Source organism: Macrobrachium nipponense, chromosome 1, assembly GCF_015104395.2.
Source record: "Macrobrachium nipponense isolate FS-2020 chromosome 1, ASM1510439v2, whole genome shotgun sequence".
NCBI classification, from domain to species: Eukaryota; Metazoa; Arthropoda; class Malacostraca; order Decapoda; family Palaemonidae; genus Macrobrachium; species Macrobrachium nipponense.
In genome coordinates this window covers 205,343,500-205,349,731 of record NC_087200.1, presented here as the reverse complement: position 1 = coordinate 205,349,731, position 6,232 = coordinate 205,343,500, and the positions used below count along the sequence as shown (strand labels likewise).

Sequence of the window (6,232 nt, the reverse complement as noted above, 5' to 3'; positions counted from 1 at the left end):
GTGATGGTAGCTCTAACTCACCTGTTCTTCTTCATACTGTAATGACAACAATGACCAATGTAATGTGCAATAAGATGTTTTCTCCTACGTTTTTCATTCCTGATGAGAAAATTTGTGCTCGTGCCTCTTGAAAAAGCCAAGGCTTGTCCTGTAGAGTAAGTATTTTTTCGTCCACATGGAATAAGCCTGATTTTCCTCATGTATAAGGTATGTTTTATTTATACCTTTCGTAAAGCTAATTTGCATAATGATATGCTTCTTCTAAGGTTATTAGTATCTGAGCTTTTTTATACTTGTAACAGATAACTTAATAAAACTCCCACCGGAAGTCTCTTCTGAATTCTTGCATGAAGCGAATGAAAATGTCACCTTGGTGAGAGTTATTAATCCTAAGTGTTAATGAATGGGCTCCTTTAGTCCAATAGTATCCAAAAGTACTTCTCACTGCAGGGAGACTCAGGAGGCCCACTAATGTACCAGCATGGAAGCCACATGGATCTGATCGGAATAGCTTCATCGGGGCCAGAAGGATGTTTAAGAGAATTCCCAAAATTGTTCACTCGAGTTACCAGTAAGATATTAACCTCCAATGATTTTCATAACTGATGTCTTCCTTGGACCATTTATATATGATATAATGTCATATCAAACCCATATCAGTAATTATTGTAGAACTAATTGACACAGCTTGTACGGATGAATCCACGTATCGTGGCAATTCATGACCATTTCTTTCCACTTTGCAGATTACTTGGATTGGATTAGGCTCCAAATGATAAAACCATGAATTCTACATTATCTTTACTAATGTACTTTAACAATTTTCTGCTATACAATGAAGATGTAAAATCTTCCTGAATAAATTTATCAGCATTTTGAATTGCATCATTTTCCATCATTGAGTCTGTTGGTAAAATATAAGTTTTTATTATAAAAACCATAACCTGTTATCATAATTAAACAGTTACTGGTGAAGGCTAGCCAGAGTTTTCAATGAAGATTCTAAGACTGTTGTGGCTCAAATCATGACACATTTCATAACTTGAAATTGTTTTGGCTGCAAATTAGTGGCAATTACATGTTTAAAGAATGCCAGTAATTCTACGTATGTATGTATTCATATTATATATATATATATATATATATATATATATATATATATATATATATATATATATATATATATATATATAGTTATATCATATATATAGATATATATAATATATATAATATATATATCTATATATAATTATATATCTATATATATATATATATAATATATATATATATATATACTATATATAGATATATATATATATATATATATATTATATATATATATAGATATATATATATATATATATATAATATATATATATAAATAAAGGTTTTTTGCCACGAAGGAAAACAATGATAAAGCGAGATAGCCAAGTACTTTCGGTCCTGTTCGGACCCTTTACTGAAGCAAACTGATTTTACAAAGAACAACATAGTCAAAAGAAGGCTTAATATACAAACTGACACTACCGGATTAGCCATAAGGGCGATTTTCACTCTACAGAAAGGAGGAGTCGCCAGAGGCTAGCCACACCTTGAAGGATACCCGCAGTAAACAAGTGATTCTTCCAGAAAACAGTACCTTCACTGTCGTCCTGGATTTGTATGGTGTCCTGGATTCGCGCCGTGAACCGACAATTCTATTATCGCCTAATAAAATTACCCTTCGGTTTAAGCATATATGAAAATATACTGATTCCATGGTAGAGTTAATTAGATATTAAGTGATATCTGTAGCTCGATATATATATATATATATATATATATATATATATATATATATATATATATATATTAATTTTTCGGGACAATATGAAGATTCTCTTTCATTTATTTACATATAGGGTGGAAAGTTTTGATGGAACAAAGAGAATATGAACGGAGGGACGGTAAAAGGAGCGAAAGGGTTGCAGCTATGGCATGAAAATGCTGCAAAGAACAGCAAGTAAAGCCTACAGTGCACCGCATAACTCAAAACAGTTTTTAAAATTGCCAATTATGCCACAGGAAAACATACGAAAAACTGGTACCAACAATACTGAAGGAATCTGGGCAAAATGGAAGCTGATGGAACGTTATTCGAATATAGTCTTCGTGGAGTTCCATTTTACCAAGAATAGAATTTTCATTACATTTTGTTCACTATAGTAACAAAGACTCTTCCAACTTATATATTTTTTTTTTTTTTTTGTTTTTTTTTTTTTTCTTTGGACAGAAAGCATTACCGACCATTTCACTGTATTTTATGAAATGAATAAGAAAATATAAGTAACATATATACATCGTAAATTTTTATTTTGAAGTTAGTGTGTACAAAAGTGACAACAAAAAACAATCATACAAACGGAAAAAGGAAAGAAAATTTGGGAATCAGTCAAATACATAGAAATATAAGGGAAAGGAGTTATGGAAACAAATAAACAGTAGGAAAAACAAAAGCAAAATGGCAACAGCATCAGAAGCATTGCTTTGAATTCTGAAAGTGTTCTTGCAGAAAAAAATACAATACGTACATTGCCATATACACACACACACACACACCCACATATATATATATATATATATATATATATATATATATATATATATATATATATATATATATATATATATATATATATATATATATATATTATATGTTGTGTGCGTGTGTCATTTCTGACTCACATCGAGATCAAACATAAATCTTTAAAATTGAAAAGCAGGGGTGCTGCCAACTTAACCATCGAGTTTTATCTAACTTACCGACTCAGCAGTGACCTATCTGAGAGCATTCTATTCGAATTATCCCTTCTAGCTATGATGCAAAATAATCAGCATAAAATCAACTGAAATGCCTGGGTTCAATCCCGATGTGAGTCACAAGTTGGTTTCTGTTACATACTTAAGTGTGTTGATTACTTCTATCCTATTCAAGGGAAATGAGATCAACTGGGCCACTGCTGGGTCGAGAATTTGGCGTCAAAGTCGTTGGTATGCTAGGCAGTAAACATACATAAATATAACAATAGCAATGAAACATAAAAAAATTGAATAAAAAAATCTATATAGAAGTTCCTGCAAAAATAATATCCATGTTTAAAAAGAGAAATTATACGGTCGCAACAAATCAAAAAAGAAAAAAGAAAAACAAATAAGAAATAAATGTAAACAAGTCTCGGTTTTATATAAAGGATGAATGTTAAAGAAAAACCGACTATTAATTCTTATAAAACCCACACGAAAATAGTAGAGGAAAGCTCTTTGCGTCACTAATCAACTAACACTTTTTTCTTGTAGGAAAAAAATATTCCAGAACCTCCAGTAAATGGATTGGATCTTTTTTTATTGTTTTTTTTTTCCATTTAAAAAATTTTTTTTTTATTTTCCAGTCTTTCATCTTGCCAATTGGTTCCTGCCTTTCATCGACGCCATTAAGGGAAGTCTAAAATTTCTGACGTAAATGTAGTAAATCTCTCTCTCTCTCTCTCTCTCTCTCTTCTCTTTGTGTGTGTGTGTGTGTGTGTGTGTGTTGTCCTGTCTGTCTCTTCTTATCACTCATTTTATGGTGAAGAAAATTATGTTTTTTTATGCTTATAAAAATTTTATATTATTTTTTTTATCATGATTATAACATCAAATGTTATTTATCTATTTTAAATTTTTCACCTATATAGAGGAATAATTATTCCCGGGATGCATTCTTGCATACAATCTTAAACACCATTAAAGGACGAAAAACTTATGACGCACAAATAGGAAGACAGACAAGATATTTTAAGCATAAGCAAAAACAACTGGAACTTGCATAAAAGTGATGATTGTTGTGAACTACTGATCAAAATGTTTTATTTGAGATCAATTGATATCAAAAGCTCAAAGAGCTAAAAATGATTAAATTGGTTGCCTGTTCGTACTTTTAGTTATTGAATAAACTATCCCATGTGACGAAATGAATGTTAGGATTTAATAATAGATAAAAATGCCTAGAGTACTGTATATAGAAACAAGCAGCTAAAACAAACAAACATTTACGAAAAGCGTTTGGAGAACAACATTTTTAAAAATACTATAGTTGAATATTTTTTTATGTTACTCATATTTATTTAGAGTTTTATGAATAAATAAAATGCACTGATGAACAACAGTTACAGATTGCTAACATCGTAAATATTGCTCCCTGGAACAATATCTCTTCCTTATGAAATTAAAGGTTAACAAATCATTTTATTTACACACACATACATACACGCATACATACATGCACACACACACCTATATATATATATATATATATATAATATATATATATATATATATATATATATATATATATATATATATATATATATATATATATATATATATATATATATATATATATATATATATATATATATATATATATATATATATATATATATATATATATATATATATATATATATATATATATATACTATATATATATATATATATATATATATATATATATATATATATATATATATATATATATATATATATATCTATATATATATATATACTATATATATATATATATATATTATATATATCATATATATATATATATTATATATATATATATATATATATATATATATATATATATAATATATATATATATATATAGATATATATATATATATATATATATATATATATATATATATATATATATATATATATATATATATATATATATATGTGTGTGTGTGTGTGTGTGTGTGTGTGTAAATATATAAAATAACTGTTCACTATTGTTTTAAATACCCCTCCCCTAAATTAAAATGCTGAACAATGAAATAATAATGGAACAATATTGTTGCATATGAATGACAATTCTTGGAAACAAAATCACATAAACTGACTCTTTTGTAAACCACTCAAGGTAATGGCCAAAGAACCTGGGTAATATTTGAACAAACAAAAAGATATAGATTTGATTATAAAGATTGATGGCCAGACAAGAGGACGAGGGGAGACCAGTGATAACACGACCTAAAATGTCCCCGAATGACCGTTGTGGGTCTTCGGGACGATAAAAAAAATCAGTATTCAAATAAATTGTCTCAGAGGAATTCATGAATTATTTTGTGTTTGGTGAATAAATATGATTATTTAAAATGATGATTCCCGAAGGAAGAGATAGGTCTGTCGATGCAACTCACGTGATGCACTGTAAGTATGATACTTAGCTGCAGAAATCTTGATAGTGTTGTTTTTTTTTTTAACGAGTTTTACAACAAACTAATTGCATTTTTCAAAGTAATTCGATCAGTAAAAACTTCATCCTGATTTAAGAAACAACTGTTTCACAGCTGGACAAATCTGGATAGAGTATTACAAACTTCTAAGCTGATTTAGTACAAAGCTGTTCCACAACTGGAAAAATCTTGATAGCATTTTCTTAACTTACACAAAATGTTACTTTATACAATGTTTGCATATTTTGTCAGGCTATTACGTATATTAGGTAAGAACTTCCACAGCTGCACATATCTTGTTAAATGCAAAACTGAAAACACAGATAACTCAAAAGGATATCTGTAATCGTTGTCTGTCTGTCTGTTTATTGGCCTCGTAGTTTTTTCGTGCATCTCGAATCTTGTATTTAGTTAATTGCTAGTTGTAGTAAAGGGCAGCAAAGTTGGAGAGAGGAGAGAGAGACGAGAGAGAGAGAGAGAGAGAGAGAGAGAGAGAGAGAGAGAGAGAGAGAGAGAAACTTTCTTCGGAAACGATTAACATACTCTTAGTTACGCGAACACGTAACAAGTATAACGATCCACATCGAAAATAAAATTCATGATCTCCGTAAGAAGCCCCTCACTATAATTAACCTCTCTATATCTTTTATTCTGCCTCCGTTTCTACCGACAGTTAATCCTTCCCCGGGAGATTTATTCTTCCTCTAAACAGCAAGTAAACCAGAGACCACCACCATTCGTTTCTGTAATTACGGCAAAGATTAATTAGCTCTTTTCATTATGGCGATCTGTCCCTCTAAATCATCAACCCTTTTACTTTTCTTCTACACTGAGGGTCATTGATCCTTATTGTTACTTACTACAAGGAGGTTAGGGCTTAGATCTGAGTAAAATTAAATGTAAATACTTAGAAGTAAACAAGTTACAAAGTGATTTTGTGGGTTTCTTTTTCAATCTTCAGAAGAAAA

The 6,232-nt window shown here is 29.5% G+C and overlaps 1 long non-coding RNA gene across 1 annotated transcript in view; it reads left to right on the top strand.

The window, feature by feature from the left end:
- The window catches only part of LOC135220350 (uncharacterized), a 1,372-nt gene extending 798 nt beyond the window's left edge, over positions 1 to 574 (top strand). The window contains exons 2-3 of the long non-coding RNA XR_010315677.1: positions 1 to 155; positions 451 to 574. This is a non-coding gene — a long non-coding RNA (uncharacterized LOC135220350). The remainder of the gene's footprint in view (positions 156 to 450) is intronic.
- Positions 575 to 6,232: the final 5,658 nt, after the last annotated feature.